At 39.3% G+C, this 17,588-nt stretch overlaps 1 long non-coding RNA gene across 1 annotated transcript; it reads left to right on the top strand.

Annotated features, from left to right (window-relative positions):
• The first annotated feature begins 3,505 nt into the window (after nt 1–3,505).
• Nucleotides 3,506–7,908, top strand: LOC308100447. Its single transcript, XR_013934445.1, has 5 exons — nt 3,506–3,638; nt 4,490–4,618; nt 5,097–5,179; nt 5,737–5,933; nt 7,768–7,908. It is a non-coding gene; the product is annotated as an uncharacterized lncRNA (long non-coding RNA).
• Nucleotides 7,909–17,588: the final 9,680 nt, after the last annotated feature.

The following is a 17,588-nucleotide window of genomic DNA, read 5'->3' as shown; positions in this document are numbered from 1 at the left end:
CTCTAATCTGTGATTCTAATGTGATTAATGTGACCCCATACAATCAGTGAAGTCCAGGGCTGAATGTGACAAATATTGAGACAAATAGGCTATAACCCAATACATAATTTTATGAAATAAATGGGTTATATTTTACAGATAGTTACACTATTCTTGGACTATATTAAGGAAGAGAGTAACATATTATAATACCAGCCTGTAGGGGGAGGTAGAGAGTAACATAGTATAATACCAGTCTGTAGGGGGAGGTAGAGAGTAACATATTATAATATCAGCCTGTAGGGGGAGGTAGAGAGTCACATATTATAATACCAGCCTGTAGGGGGAGGTAGAGAGTCACATATTTTAATACCAGCGCATGAGTCTCCCCTGGCCTAGCACCGGGCCTAACTTTTTTCCTGCAGGAAACCCTGTATTTGTTTGCTTTTTGTTTAAATGTTGTTAACTTTATTACAAATCCAAGGTTTTCAAATTGATTTGGAAACGTAAAAGATTCTGACAATATATCGGTCAAAACATCGGTATCGTGGTCTAGGACTCTCCAAAATCGGTATCGGAATCAAAAATCTGGCATCGGTCGGGCTCTATAACGGACGTGACAAAAATAACAGATCTACAAGCTCACAACGTGCTGCAGCATGATGCGTAGTTAGTCAGTATATTTGGCACGAAGTTTGGAATGAAATTATACCATTCTATATTCTATGCTTTATTTTTGCTACACTGGTCTTTGGGAATTGTACATAGGAGTATTATTATTGCGCTGAATGATTGTTATATAGGCCTGGAAATTGGGTTAAATATTCTGGAAAAGTTTTTGGAAAAGTTTTGGAAATTCAATGGTAAAAATGTGTGGGGACCCTGACTATACTACTATTATAATTATTATTACTAGACATTCGGTGTTATGAAGATTTCTTAGGGCTGGTTAGCTGGGTGAATTAGTCGAATCCTGTGTCAGATGGGGAACAAAAAAGGGTTGCGCAGAATGCAGAATAATGAGTATTTATGATATTCGCTATTCTGCTTTCTTCTTCCTGGAGTTAGATAGTACAGAATAGAGAGATTATTAGGCTAATCTGTCAAAACCGTGTGTGTACCCCTGCTGAAAAAACCAGCACAAACCAGCTTATGGTGGTTGCTGGTTTTAGATGGTTTTAGCTGGTATTAGCTGGTCTTAGCTGGTCTTAAGCTGGTTTAGATGGCATACCAGGCTGGACAAGCTGGTCAGGCTGGTCAGGCTGGTTTGCCAGTGTAGTTGGTTAGCTGGTCACTAAGCTGGATTCTGCTGGTCTTTGCTGGTCAGCCAGCTGGCTGGCTGGACTGACCAGCAAAGCCAAGCTGGTAGCTGGTCTTTGCTGGTCAAATGGGTGGACTGCCCAGCAAAGACCAGCTTACCAGCTAGACTTAGCTGGTCAGATGGCTGGACACTGGACAGACCAGGAAAGACCAGCTTAGCAGCTGGTCAAGTTTGGTTAGATCAGTGGTTCTCAACATGTGGATCGGGACTCCCAGGGGGGTCCCCAGGTGATTTGGGGGTGGTCCCCAGATGACAGTGAAGTGATAATTTAAGGACCTTTAAGACCTTTTTAATGCTTATTTGCATGTCATGTAAATGTGTATTTTTTGTAAACACTGAATAATTCCAGTAAAGTATATTTAAAAAAAAAGAAAAGAAAAGTGTTGAGAACCACTGGGTTAGATCACTGTTTCCCAAACAGTTGGTTGGGACCTATTTGTCCCAGGAAAGGTCCCTTTTTTTCCCGTTTCCTACAAAAATATATTATATTATTCTTTCAAAAGATTTCCCACCCACAAATCTAAAATCTTCATAAATAAAAAAAATATATTTAAGATTTCTCAAAATAATTTAATTAATAAATAAAAAAGAAGAAATTCCATCAATTAATAAATAAAAAACACACACAGTGAAAATAGCAGATCTACAAGCCCGGGACGCATTGTGAGCCTTCAGATCTGCTATTTTAACTGTTTGGATCCGGGGAGACATCATACCTGCCAACATTAGACTTTGAAGATTTTCTTCAGTTACAATTGCCCCAACCAGTATATATACAGCATATTATTATTATTATTATCATCATTATTATTTTTTTTCTTGTCCTTTTCTTGTGATGTGACACAAATAATATATGTAATAATAATAATTATTATTATTATTAATATTAGTTTTAAAAAGGGTAATAATAATAATAATATTAATAATATTAATAATATTAATAATATTAATAATAATAATAATAATAATAATAAATTATTATTATTATTATTATTATTATTATTATTATTATTATTATTATTATTATGACAACATGCATCCAATGACTTATTTACTTAATATGGCAAATGGCAAATAATATGCTAGATTGATTCTAAATAACACTTGGTGACCAAAATGAACAGATCTAAAGATCTACATCTTGTCGCAATTCGACACGTTGTGAGCTTGTAGATCTGTTGTTTGTTTTTTACAAGCAATGCATTCTGGGCCATGAGCAGTGTTGCCATATCTGCTTATTATAAGCGACTTTGGTCTTGTTTTTCTGTAAAGTTGCTTGTAAATATTGGTAGTTGCGGGTTGCTTTTTTGGGGGGGCTTGTTTCTAAAGTGTAGTTATTTGGGCTTGCTTCCATTTAAAACATTTGTTTAAACCAGTTCTCAAACATTTGCATGTCAAGGTCTTTTTTCAAATTAATGTATTTTTTCCGCAGACCCCCATCTGTTTCAAATAATATTCCAAATATTTCACCTTTTCTTTTTGAAAACGGCAGATCTACAAGCTCACAACGTGTCGCAAATGCGACGCACGGTGAGCTTGTAGATCGGCTATTTTCAAAGAGCCAATGTGTGGTTTAAAGTGCAGACTTGTTTTCATAGACCTGGCTCCTTATTTCTCTCACACAATCTGGCAACACTGGCTGAGGGCTCGAGAGATTGGCTCGCGACGCAGCGGGAAGATGGGAAGACTGTCTAAAGAAAGTTAGATAAATTGTGTTGCTTTGGATTCATCAAAAGAATTATAAACTGGCTTCAGAGAAGATAAAAGAAAGAAGAAGAAGCGGCGGACATTTTAGGTGAGTGTTGACACACAGAAATACTATTTATGTAGGCTTTTTAGCCTACTATTACTGTATTGAAGTGCGTAGGCTGCATGTCTGGATGTTTTTGAAGTCAATCACAAGTCATCATGACCCAACTCTATGGTCAGGACACATTGTTTAGTTATTTAATTTGTCTTGATAAAGGTATTAAGACAATAATTACAAGAAATGATAGTGGGATATACAATATAATTTATGATATAGGCTACTGTCTGTACTGTGTGTGTGTGTGTGTGTGTGTGTGTGTGTGTGTGTGTGTGTGGACACACGCTTTCAGTGATGAAGCTACAGAGTGTTTTAATAGCCTATCTCGTGAACTCTGAACATTAATGATTCGCTTATCTCTCTCTGTGTGTGTGTGTGTGTGTGTGTGTGTGTGTGTGTGTGTGTGTGTGTGTGTGTGTGTGTGTGTGTGAGAGAGAGAGAGAGAGAGAGAGAGAAAAAAGAACCCAGGAAGAGAGAACCATTATGTGTTTTGCCACCCCCCTCCCACAAAGAGAAGAAAACAGTTTGAAGGTAAAGTGATATTGTTTTGTTAAATATTAAAGTAATCATTACTTGTTCAGTAACAGGGGTCTCCCAGACTCTCCACCTATTTAGTAAGCCGAAAATGCATGTCCAGGAATACCAAATTTAACCAATCAGAACTCATACAGGATACAGGATAAATAAGTGCAATTGGAAGTGATGACACAAAGAAGTGGGCATACACAATTTGAAACTGAATTGTCTACTTAATTAAAGAGATGGAGAGACCCCTGCTTTAACCCATTTAGACCAGGAACGCATCTGTGTAATTTTTTTGATTTCTTTGGCTATTCAAAAATAGCAGATCTACAAGCTCATAGCGCGACACCGAGTGGCGTGCTATGAGCTTGTAGATATGCTATTTTTGAATACATATTTTTTAAAGCGAACATTTGTACCTCAAATCTTTTTCCTTTTATGTTCAAAAAAACTTTTAGGATTTAGAGAACATTTTTAGAATCGGCCTCAGGTCTTAATGGGTTAAAGCTGCACTATGTAACTTTCCTCTTCTTCAAGTGCTGTAACCTTTTACCATTGAGCTAATAGAGCCTGCCTGCTTGCTCAGGTGATACATTGAATCTTGACCATGAGATCAAAATTCATGTCAGATCCTGTCTGTGTCTAGGTGAGAGCAGGGAGACGAAATACAACCACCCCAATTGTATACGTTATATAGTATTATTTGTATTAACATACTCTAACATACAGATTGTATAAGTTATATTGTATTAATATACTCTGCGATACAGATTGCATAAAATTACATTTTATTCCACTTAAACTTTCTAACAAAAAAACATCTTGTTTAATCCAAAATATATCACTTGCACTACCTTTAGACTCTGACTCGTCTGAATACGGTGGAGATGCTGTTGTACCCCAAGCTATCCACGACGAAATGTCAAGTACAGTCGTACCCAGAAGAAGGCCAAAGAGTTGGACCTGGACCTACAGCATCTTAAAACTAAGTAAGCAATGACAAATTTTAACGAAACATTTGCATGAGTTTGCTCTTCTCTTTTTGTATATATCTATATGTTGGTTATTTGTTCTCATGTTCTTTTTTACTTAGATCTTGACCACAAATGTTAAAAAAAAAACATTATATAGAAAGCATGTTATATGGAGTGGACAGATGCTAGGTTCATTATTAAACTGGTATCCTACTAAGGCATACATCAATTCAGTTTTTATTTTTTATTTTTCCGTACCCTGTTCATGCTTTAAGATGCAACAAATTAGAGATTGCAAAACAGAAACTGGAGGAAGGGCCCCAATATAGCTCTGCAGCAAAGCCTGACATCCCTGCTGCAGATAAGCAAACCAGTGACAGCATAGGTGTGTTTAGACAGTGATACTGTTCTATGGAAAATGGTGACAATGTGTACAATATAAGTACTGTGATACTGCCAAAAGGAGCTTAAATATGATTCTCTACATTTTCAGTTGCAACTCCCTCCGTTTCCTCTTCCCCTGAGTCAGACGATTTGGGATCGACACCTGGGATGTTTGACACCAACGGTGACGAGGTATTGAAGAAACATACTGTGTAGGACAGTGGTTCTTAACAATTGGGTCCCCAGGGGGTTCCACAGTGTCCCCAGCTAAATAAGAAACAGTTAAGCACAAAAGCACTATTTCAAAAATAGGCAACGTGTCATGATGCATCGTGAGCTTGTAGATCAGCTATGTTTAGCTATTTCTGAACTATTTTTGAACAGTTTTGCCTATGGCATGCACAAAATAGGGATGCCAGGCATAAAGGGTTATTACCAGCTAGAATGTAATCCAATGACAATGTACTGTATAATAATTAATTTAACTCTCCCCACCTACAGTATAGACAGTTGTAGAATTCTGTACTAAATCTAATCCAACAATTAACATCTTCTCTATTGGAGGTCCATGGCACCAACTCTTTTACAAATGGGGTCAACATTTGGGGGTCCTTGACATGAAAATGTCATTTCTTTACAGTAAACTCTGTTTGAAGTGTGCCTGCTTTTGTCCAAAATGAAAGTCTGGGAAATGTCATGGTAAAATGTGTTTTAATTTCTAAAACATGTCTTGTTTTCTTCTGTTTCAGGTCCACATTGGCTCTGGTGTGTGGCTCCAAAAGGAGATCTGGAAGATGGTGGCAGCAAACACCAAGGACTCCCTGTTCATGAAGGAGCTTGCTGTTGCCATTTGGGGAACAAGAACCTGAAGACCACGAGCCTTACAAACAAAGAATGCCCCACTAGCAAGGGCGAGGTCAAACCCTCCTGACCCTAGGACTCAGAGGTATGTTTACTGAGGGGTGGGGGTGGGGGGGGTTTCATTATGACTTGATCTCATAATTCAATCTGTTTTGGCTCTGTGCATGACTGTAGTTCTCTTTTCCAGAAGGTGGAATTCCTGTTAGCGTTACTGTTCATACCTTCATTTGGTTGTCTCAGTGGCATCAATTTCAACCAGAAACACATATAGAGATGTTGGGTGTTTCCAATGTATATCTGCTGCCGAGCCAATCAACTGAAGCTATGAAAAACTGAACGGGAAATGGGAATGTCACCTTCTGGAAAAGAGAACTACAGTCATGCACAGAAGCCTATTATTAGTTTATTATGCAAGTCTTATTAGTTTATTATGCAAGCCTTATTAAGCTTATTAATCAATCATAAAAGAAAATACTCTATTGTAATAAAATAATCGATTTTAGGGCTGAAAAAAATGCCGATCTACAAGCTTGCAACTTGTTGGACGCGTTGTGAGCTTGTAGATCAAAAAGGTTATCAATAGAATAATCGTGTAGAATAATTGATAGTGGCAGCCCTACATGCATGTGTGGCAGGGGTAGCTTTTTCCCCCCAATTGTTGTTGTCCATTGTAGCCATCTGGCTTATTGCCTGCCCACTGCCCACCCACCTTTTCCATTCAAATGCATTTTCCATAACTGAAACAGGGGTTTAAAAAACCACTTCACCCCATTTTCAATTCATCTTCATATAAGTGGTCCTCACTAATACACATTTTAAGATGGCACCATTTATGTCTACTCACTCTGTGTTTCATTGATGGTTCGTGGACAGTTTAGAAACCTGCCTACCTTTGACATCATCGGTAGGCAGGTTTGGTCATTTTGAACAACATTTTTAACTTTTTTATTTGTTAATTATTAATGCAAGAACAATGGCTTCTACTTCTGGCATGCAAACTTTCCAGGCAGAGACAAACTGTAGTTTCTATTAGCTTGGAATTTCCATTGGTGATGTCACTGGTAGGCAGGTTTCTGAACGAGTAGACAGAAATATTGCCATTGTATAATGAACATTAGCGAGGACCAGTTATATGAAGATAAGGTTGAAAATGGGTGAAGTTTAAGTTACATTAAAGGATCTACACCATGAATTTAAAAAAAATATTTGATATTTAATATCATATGGTGTATGTCCCTCTGAGCCTAAATCATCACTCAGATATACTCATCCCAAGTCAATTGTCTCTGGCTTATACAGCACTTTCAGCTGCAATACCAAAACGTCCTCTTGGGCAGGGGGGGGGCTACTGAGCAATTCTGTCTGTTAATTTAAAAAAAAAAAAAAAAGGAAAAATTCTGCATAAAAAGAAGCATCTAAGAAAAATACAAAATCGAAAAAAAAACACTTTGAACATTTTTGAACAATTCCACCAAGTGTTTGAGGTGCCTGTTTCACCCACTTCCGGGGGGCGGAGCCAAAATCCGAGCCCGAAGTATTTGTTCGTAGACCCCCACTTAGGGGGGGTAGAAAAAGTTTCGGAGCGATTCGGGCACTTTTCATTTAACATTGGGTTTGCCATCATTAATGTTTGTGACATCAGAAACATTTCCATTCTGAGATCGCCTGTTCAGACACGCCCATTCTGGAAATCCATGAAATGAGACGGAATGACTGAATTTTTAAAAAAAAACATTTTTTGGGGTACAAGAGACACTGGGGACCCCAAAAAATACAAAAAAACAAGAAAAAGGTGATTTTCATGGTGTAGACCCTTTAAGTTATTCTCAAAACATCACAATTCATACAACTCACCCCATGCATGTCTAAGCTAATTATATTTGTTTTATTGGTGGGGGTTCTTGTTTGTTTTCTTTCAGACTGTTTCCATTGGTGGCTGGAGGGGCAGATCATTAATGGGGAAGATCTCACAAAGAGGAAGAAGGCCATGGGGAGATACATTTCAGAAAAAAATCCAGGACATCAATAGAAAGGACAAGAAATTGTGTGTCTGTGTATGGGGGGGGGGGTGATATGGGGGTAATGCGTTATAGCGCCACCAGCAGGCCGATTTTTGCAAAAACATTTTTGGCTACAACTCTTGCAGATGTTTTCCAAACATCACACAAATCGGTATACAATATCTCCATAGTCATGTGATCAAGACAGATCTGTCAGATTTTTCATATTCTCTCACTCTTTTCCAGTCATTTGAACACTGTGTGTGTGTGTGTGTGTGTGTGTGTGTGTGTGTGTGTGTGTGTGTGTGTGTGTGTGTGTGTGTGTGTGTGTGTGTGTGTGTGTGTGTGTGTGTGTGTTCCTCAGGTTGAAGTTTATGAATGTATTTGTTTATTTACATAATTATTTGTTATTTGAATGTTTTTTAGGTTTTTTATAAGAGTTTAATAAATTATTGTTATTTATTAAATTGATTCATGATTATTTATTCCTTTGTGGATTTTGCTCACTTTTATATAGGCTACTGTTTTTTAAATATACCACGTGCTGTGGGCACCTGGCTGAAATTCACCATGATCATGCATCCTCTCCAGCAAAGTTGGTCACTGCATATCAGAATACACTTGAATACACATAAATACCAGATAGCAGCTTAAACCAGCTTAAACCAGCTACCAGCTTAAACCAGCTAAACCATCATAAATACCAGCTACCAGCTTAAACCAGCTACCAGCTTAAACCAGCTAAACCATCAAAAATACCAGCTACCAGCTTAAACCAGCTACCAGTTTAAACCAGCAAAACCTACCACCTTAAGCTGGTCAACCACCAAGACCAGCTTAAGGTGTGTTTTGGACGTCCAAAACACACCTTAAGGTGGTCAACCACCAAGACCAGCTAAAACCAGCTGGTCCAGCTTAGGCTGGTCTAAGCTGTTTTTTTCAGCAGGGGTGTGTGTGTGTGTGTGTGTGTGTGTGTGTGTGCAAGACAGTAAGTCCAGTAGTGACTGGCATTCAGTAGTCACCAATGACAGAAACAAGGCACCGTTCAGTGATAATTTTGCTGACTAAAACTATGACCAAAAAAAATCGTCGACTACCTTTTTTCACTGATGAAAACAAAATAAAAAGCTATATGACTAAAACTACGACTAAATATATTGACAATTTCGTCAACAAATAAAAAGTAAACTAACATGTTAGGGAGGGACTAGTGGAGAAGAGATCTAGTAGAACAAAAAGACAAGTAATTTCATGTTTGGTTGCGCTCGAGTGCTATTTTCAGCATGCAACCTGCAACACTGGCACGTACGCTTGTTTTGTTGCTGCTGCAGCTGCTCGAGCCACACGATGTTGCATGGCTTTGTGTGTGCGTTTGGCCAGCATGTTTTATTTTTTTGCGTGGTCCCATGGCTGCGCGCAGTTTTGTGTAGTAAAGTTTTTGTGTCGTGTCTCTCTGTCTCTCTCCCACTCTCTGTCGTCTGTGTCTGTCTTTCTCTCCCTCATTCGTGACTCTGACCGTTTTGTGTTGTCTCTGCCTTTCTCGCCCTCCTCCCTCTCTCCTTCTCCTTGTGTCTTTCTCTGTGCTCTGTGCTCTGCAGGGGGAGGGGCTACTCGCAGTAGATCTGCAAGGCAACAACACGTAGACGCGCGAGGCGTTGTTGGCTTGTAGATCTGTTGTCCAAAACACGTGACCATTTTGACGTTGCACTACCCGCGGAAGTGATTTGCATAAGTATTGGGACATAATGCATTGCATATTAATTGTACAGCGTGCAAGTACAGTAACGGTATGGGAAGCAGCTGGTGTTACAGGCAGAATATTGAGGATTTTTTTCTCGTGTACACTCCATGAGTGTGCTTGTCAATTAATGTGGCAAGATGTCCTCAGCCTATCAGAATGCTTGTTAAGGTAACTCCAGACCAAACAGACTCGTCCAGACTATTGCAGACTACTTCAGACTGCAACAGACTGGTATTCGGTTGGCAAAAGTTGGCCGACTGGCCATTCATGTGCTAATTTGACTTTTAGCCTGCCAGCGTTGCCAGGTCTGCTTATTATAAGCGACTTTGGGCTTGTTTCCCTGCAAAGCCACTTGTACATAGGGATGTTCCCACCGTTTTTTCTTCACTGACGTGCAGTGGTGTAAAGTAACTAGTACATTTACTTAAGTACTGTACTTAAGTACAATTTTGAGGTACTTTTACTTTACTGGAGTATTTCCAATTGTCTATACTTGTACTCCACAACAATTATTTGAAATGTTTAGTTACTAGTTACTTTGCAGATATAAATCATTATGAAACATACATTAACCACTTTAGCCCTATTTTATACCTATAAGCTATTTGAAAATAGCAGATCTACAAGCTCACAACGTGTTGCGATGCACGCGTTCTGAGCTTGTAGATCTGCTATTTTCAAACATTTTAGTACTTTTACTTTTGGTACTTTAAGTACATTTTTATACCAATACTTTAGTACTTTTACTCAAGTAAATGTTGAATTCCGAACTTTTACTTGTAACAGACTCAGAGTACATCTATTGCATTCAAGCCTGGAATTTCGTCATTTTAGGGGCAAGGCCACTTGGCCTTTGGTGTTGTAATTTTTTGGAGGGCACAAAGGCCAAATGCCAGGGCAGGAAGGCCATCCAAAAAAATTATAAAGATTTTTAAGTCCAAAAATGATTTTTAAGTCCACGGAAATAATGCATTTAACTTGAAGGTTAAGGATGATTGTATTTTAATATATTATAAGAATAGTATAACTATCTGTGAAATACAACCCATTTATTTCACAAAATAATGTGTTGGCAAATGACCAATATTTAGTTATATAGGTCTCAATATGTCACATTCAGCCCTGGACTTCACTGACTGAAGTAGGGGTCACATTAATCACATTAGATTCACAGAATGTATTTTACCCACAAGTTATTTTCATTCAAATGAAATGTGAATGAACTTGCTCTATTGACTTTAGTTGATTTTTCAGTCTTTAAAATATAGTATTTCTTAATTATTAAATAATTACAGCTTGTAGATTGGCTATTTTCACGATTTCAAATTGTTTTTAAATAATAATGAAAACGGAACATACAAGATTTCCACCCGACAGCCATAATATATAGCCAATATATGGTTCTGTATCAGTATATGAGTCCGTTTTTTCAGATTTCATTCTAATTGGCTACTATGCCTGCATATGAATTTCATGAGCCTGGGTAGGTCACCCTGGCTTGGCGGAGATATGCCCTGTAGCGCACACTCCGCACAGCAGCAGCAGGTGAAAGCAATTCACTTAAACGAGGGTTTGGGAGAGCGAATGTCATTCACAGAAGAAAAGTCACTCTAGAGTGAATAATAAAGTTTAACTGTGTTCCTGACGTTGTCTTGAGTTATAATAACAACAGATCAACAATACACATCCAAAGCAGTGCATCCGATCGTCAGTGCAGGAAGGATCAGGCAGAGAGTGACTGGGTGACAGCTGTCAAAACCCGCCGCTGGCTACTGCTTGCAATCCGACTAGTGACATAAATACACTAATATCAGCGTATCCAATCAATAAAATCCAATGGCCATGTGAACATGAATGAATAAAGGTCCAAAGTAAAAAGGTGGATAAAAGTTACGGTGTTAAAATGATAAAAGGAGCCTGTTTGTAGAGGAGCAGCTGGCGTCAGCGTCTGCCTCTGTCAGGTGGTGACACATAGGACAAATCACGCGACCACACATGTGTTTTTTGTTTATTATTTTTCACGGCTTGCGCTACTCAAACACTAGCGGGATTATTATTTCTTGTCAACAAAATCGCGCATTGATACTTTTACTCAAGTAAAACATTTGAGTACTTTTTCCACCACTGCTGACGTGTACACAACATTTTTGAAAACTAATTTACACACCTGCTCCCAATAAATTACATCACCACAGCGCAAAAGTAGGTCAAATCAATCTCTCTCTCTCTCTCTCTCTGGGAGCAACAACGAGAAACAGTGAATGTAGGTTTTCATAGACATGGTCGCTTGTTTCTCTCACATAATCTGGCAACACCGACAGCCCTCTGTTGTCACTGCCACTGCTCTACCAGTCGGCTAAAAAGCTGAACATGTTCGGTCGGCTCTGGGTCGGCCGAAAAGGTCCCGACGGACCCCCCGACGGACCCCTAACCGACTGGACGACGCTTCCCGACGCCAAGTCGGCCCAAAATCGGGCCGACTAGGATTGGTCTGGAGTTACCTTTATAATAACTGTCTGCCTACAGTAAGTCATCTTTGACTTATAGGCAAATATATGATTTTGGAATGTAACAAGCTCTCTGATATAGGCTGAGGACATAATCAATAATGCAGGGTGAATCAGCAGTGTTAGGAGGGGGGAACACTTGCTATGCATCACATGTCTATAATGCTTTATCAGCTGATGCATTATAATCTGCTCATAACACTGTATAATCATAGTTATAAGAACTCATAAATACTCATAATGCTTTATAACAATATATTGTAATACATTATAATGATTTTATAATGCATGATTTTAATGTCACTATAAGTAATCATTGGGTGCTTTAATTAAAGTAAAATAAACACAAAAAGTGTCTCTTTTGTGTGCATACATGTACATGAGAAATGTTGTCTATAATTTGGGCTGTAGGCTTTGAGTATGCTCGAGTATACTGGACTCTGAAAGGCAAAAGGTTGTGCACGATGAGTCCCTGACACACCAAACACCTCACAATAGAGCCCAAAGTATTTCAATCAACATCCATCAACAGTAAAGATAGTGTTTATAAAATGCTACTCACAGAGTATGACCAGGATAATGATGCCAGCCAATAGGAGAAGACACAGCAGCCCCACACAAACTGCAGCATATATGTAGCGATTCTGCTTTGACTCTTCACAGCCTGAAAAACATCGACACCAACATTAAGACTGATCATCACACTCACTTTAGGATTGAGAGTTTTGCCCCAAATTAAGACATTTAAAATAAGTGACAATTTTTAACAAGTTGTGATAGTATACTTCAAGTAATTTATGTTCTTAATTGACTGAGCTGAAATGGAATGTGAAATAGCATTCAGAGTCACTCTGTTCTTCCATTATTACGGGGCCAGAGCTCTCAGCTCTGGACCTGTTTTAATGTTGCCCTCTTTTTTCTTCCGCCACTTTTGGCAGTTCTGGCTGAACCGTGCATACGCTTTTTACGAAACTTGGCCATATGGTAGATGGTCATGAAAAACTATCAAGAAATAATTCTCACAATCTTTCGTCAAAAGGTGGCGCTATAGCAAAATGCCAACTTTGAACAGGTACAACTCATGCCCTGTTTGACCTACAGCCATGAAACTTCAATATACATATGCGTCTACTCATGATCAACAACTTTCACACTCTGACTTTTGACCTCTGACCTTTAGATCTCCCACCATTTTGAATAATATGAAAAACAGTTAAAACCTATCTCCTCCTGGGATTTTTTAGTAATCTGCACGAAACGTTTTACACATGAACTTTGAACCTATGCCGAAAAACATGTGCAAAAGATTTTCCATAAGTGAAAAAATGAAGCTTTAATGAGCCAATGAATATTGCAGTTTTATGACAAATATTCATCTGCCCCTAACACATACATGCAGACTCACATTTCTTTGAAACTTTGCGGTAATGTTGAGGGTCATTTCAAATATCACTGAAACCAATCTTACTCCAATTGGTCAAAGGGGGGCGCTATAGCGATTTTTTGAAAATGCAAACTTTAAACAGGCAAAAGTCATGTCTCGTTTGGCCGACAGCCATTAAACCTGCTTACACATGTGCCTTGACTCATGAGGAACACATGTATCACGTTGACCAGTAAGCTCCGCCCTTAGATTGTCCGCAATTTTGAGCAGTTTGAAAAACACTTAAACCCAGGATTTTCCAGCTATTTGCGTGAAACTGTATCATCTGAGCGATCTCCTTTTTCACAGGTTTTTGTCTGTTGGTCCAATGGCTTCTCCCTTAAACGCGTGCCTCACAACCTGAAGGTTGCCAGTTCAAGCCTCACATGATGCAGACTCATTTAAGTTAAATTGCAAAAAACATGACTGTATCAATGAATACATGTGCAAACGGTAAAGATAACATGAAATGCTTATTTGAGAGTATGTTTTTTCAATGTATGACGTACTTCATTGTGAAAATAGCCGATCTACAATCTCACAACTTTTCAGATAGCAACGTTTTGTGAGCTTGTAGATCGGCTGCTTTCACTGGTTTCGGTTTCGAGGAGACATACAATTTCTCTATTGGTAAATGGTTTGTGAACGAGTGATCTTAGTGTTAGTGAAACAGGGGCTTGGTTCATGACAGAAGGCAAAAGTTTATGATCTTCAACAGACAACTTCAGCCTGGATGAAGCTATAGCACTACAGGTAGTGTCTCAGCCTGTGAGTCTGAAGGTTGAGAGTTTGATTCCTGTCAATGGCAATAGGTTGAGCTGTCTGTTTCTCTCACTCTGTCTATCTGGCTCTGGTAGGTGGGTCATTACGGGGCCAGAGCTCAGCTCTGGACCTGTTTTAATGTTGCCCTCTTTTTTCTTCTGCCACTTTTCGCAGTTCTGGCTGAACCGTGCATACGCTTTTTACGAAACTTGGCCATATGGTAGATGGTCATGAAAAACTATCAAGAAATAATTCTCACAATCTTTCGTCAAAAGGTGGCGCTATAGCAAAATGCCAACTTTGAACAGGTACAACTCATGCCCTGTTTGACCTACAGCCATGAAACTTCAATACACACATGCGTCTACTCATGATGAACAACTTTCACACTCTGACTTTTGACCTCTGACCTTTAGATCTCCCACCATTTTGAATTATATGAAAAACAGTTAAAACCTATCTCCTCCTGGGATTTTTTAGTAATCTGCACGAAACGTTTTACACATGAACTTTGGACCTATGCCGACAAACAAGCAGCAAAGATTTTCCATAAGTGAAAAAATGAAGCTTTAATGAGCCAATGAATATTGCAGTTTTATGACAATTATTCATCTGCCCCTAACACATACATGCAGACTCACATTTCTTTGAAACTTTGCGGTAATGTTGAGGGTCATTCCAAATATCACTGAAACCAATCTTACTCCAATTGGTCAAAGGGGGGCGCTATAGCGATTTTTTTTAAATGCAAACTTTAAACAGGCAAAAGTCATGCCTCGTTTGGCCGACAGCCATTAAACCTGCTTACACATGTAACTTGACTCATGAGGAACACATGTATCACGTTAACCAGTAAGCTCCGCCCTTAGATTGTCTGCAATTTTGAGCAGTTTGAAAAACACTTAAACCCAGGATTTTTCAGCTATTTGCGTGAAACTGTATCATCTGTGTGATCTCCTTTTTCACTGGTTCTTGTCTGTTGGTCCAATGGCTTCTCCCTTAAGCGAGTGCCTCACGACCGCAAGGTTGCCGGTTCAAGTCTCACTTGATGCAGACTCATTTAAGTTGAATTGCAAAAAACATGACTGTATCAATGAATACATATGCAAACGGTAAAGATAACATGAAATGCTTATTTGAGAGTATGTTTTTTCAATGTATGACGTACTTCATTGTGAAAATATCCGATCTACAATCTCACAACTTTTCAGATAGCAACGTTTTGTGAGCTTGTAGATCGGCTGCTTTCACTGGTTTCGGTTTCGAGGAGACATACAATTTCTCTATTGGTAAATGGTTTGTGAACGAGTGATCTTAGTGTTAGTGAAACAGGGGCTTGGTTCATGACAGAAGGCAAAAGTGTATGATCTTCAACAGACAACTTCAGCCTGGATGAAGCTATAGCACTACTTGTAGTGTCTCATTCTGTGAGTCCGAAGGTTGAGAGTTTGATTCCTGTCAATGGCAATAGGTTGAGCTGTCTGTTTCTCTCACTCTGTCTGTCTATCTGGCTCTGTCTGTAGGTGGGTCATTCCACTTTTCAATTGCATCGCACAAAACATGACTGCATCAAATAATGCATGTGCAATTTTTTAAGACATTACAATCTAATATTTAATTCAGACACTGTGAAACCACATGTTGCTTTTCACTTGGCAGGATGTAAAATGTCATCTCTCTCTCTCTCTCTCTCTCTCTCTCTCTCTCTCTCTCTCTCTCTCTCTCTCTCTCTCTCTCTCTCTCTCTCTCTCTCTCTCTCTCTCTCTCTCTCTCTCTCTCTCTCTCTCTCTCTCTCTCTCTCTCTCTCATTCACCAGGTCAGGTCTGTTGGTCCAATGGCTTCTCGCTTAAGTGTGTGCCTTAGAACCTCAAGGTTGCCAGTTCAAGCCCCACTTGATGCAGACTTCATTTAAGTTGCATTGCACACAACATGATTGTGTCAATTAATGCAAGTGCAATTGTTAAAGATAACCTGAAATGCTTATTTGAGAGTATGTCTTTTCAATGTATAACATAGTTCATTCTGAAAATAGCCGATCTACAATCTCAAAACTTTTCAGATAGCAACGTGTTTCTGAGCTTGTAGATCGGCTGCTTTCACTGGTTCACTTTTATCTTCAACAGACAACCTCAGCCTGTACAAAGCTATAGCACTATAGGTAGTGTTGCAGCTTGTCAATCCGAAGGTTCAGGTTTCGATTCCTGTTAATGGCAATAGGTTGAGATGTCAATTCCGCTTCCATCTCTCTTCAATCTATTATGTTTCCAAGTCTCTCTCTCTCTCTTCAATCTATTCCGTTTCCATGTCTCTCTCGCTCTCTCCCTCTCTCCCTTCAATCTATTCCGTTTCCATGTCTCTCTCTCTCTTCAATCTATTCCGTTTCCATGTCTCTCTCTCTCTTCAATCTATTCCGTTTCCATCTCTCTCTCTCTCTCTCTCTCTCTCTTCTCTCTCTCTCTCTCTCTCTCTCTCTCTCTCTCTCTCTCTCTCTCTCTCTCTCTCTCTCTCTCTCTCTCTCTCTCTCTCATTCACCAGGTCAGGTCTGTTGGTCCAATGGCTTCTCGCTTAAGTGTGTGCCTTAGAACCTCAAGGTTGCCAGTTCAAGCCCCACTTGATGCAGACTTCATTTAAGTTGCATTGCACACAACATGATTGTGTCAATTAATGCAAGTGCAATTGTTAAAGATAACCTGAAATGCTTATTTGAGAGTATGTATTTTCAATGTATGACATAGTTCATTCTGAAAATAGCCGATCTACAATCTCAAAACCTTTCAGATAGCAACGTGTTTCTGAGCTTGTAGATCGGCTGCTTTCACTGGTTCACTTTTATCTTCAACAGACAACCTCAGCCTGTACAAAGCTATAGCACTGTAGGTAGTGTTGCAGCTTGTCAATCCGAAGGTTCAGGGTTCGATTCCTGTTAATGGCAATAGGTTGAGATGTCAATTCCGCTTCCATCTCTCTTCAATCTATTATGTTTCCAAGTCTCTCTCTCTCTCTTCAATCTATTCCGTTTCCATGTCTCTCTCGCTCTCTCCCTCTCTCCCTTCAATCTATTCCGTTTCCATGTCTCTCTCTCTCTTCAATCTATTCCGTTTCCATCTCTCTCTCTCTCTCTCTCTCTCTCTCTCTCTCTCTCTCTCTCTCTCTCTCTCTCTCTCTCTCTCTCTCTCGCTCTCTCTCTCTCTCTCTCTCTCATTCACCAGGTCAGGTCTGTTGGTCCAATGGCTTCTCGCTTAAGTGTGTGCCTTAGAACCTCAAGGTTGCCAGTTCAAGCCCCACTTGATGCAGACTTCATTTAAGT

The sequence above is a fragment of the Gymnoscopelus braueri genome, assembly GCF_963280865.1.
Source record: "Gymnoscopelus braueri genome assembly, chromosome: 14".
Lineage (NCBI taxonomy): Eukaryota > Metazoa > Chordata > Actinopteri > Myctophiformes > Myctophidae > Gymnoscopelus > Gymnoscopelus braueri.
This window is presented reverse-complemented; position numbering and strand designations above follow the sequence as displayed.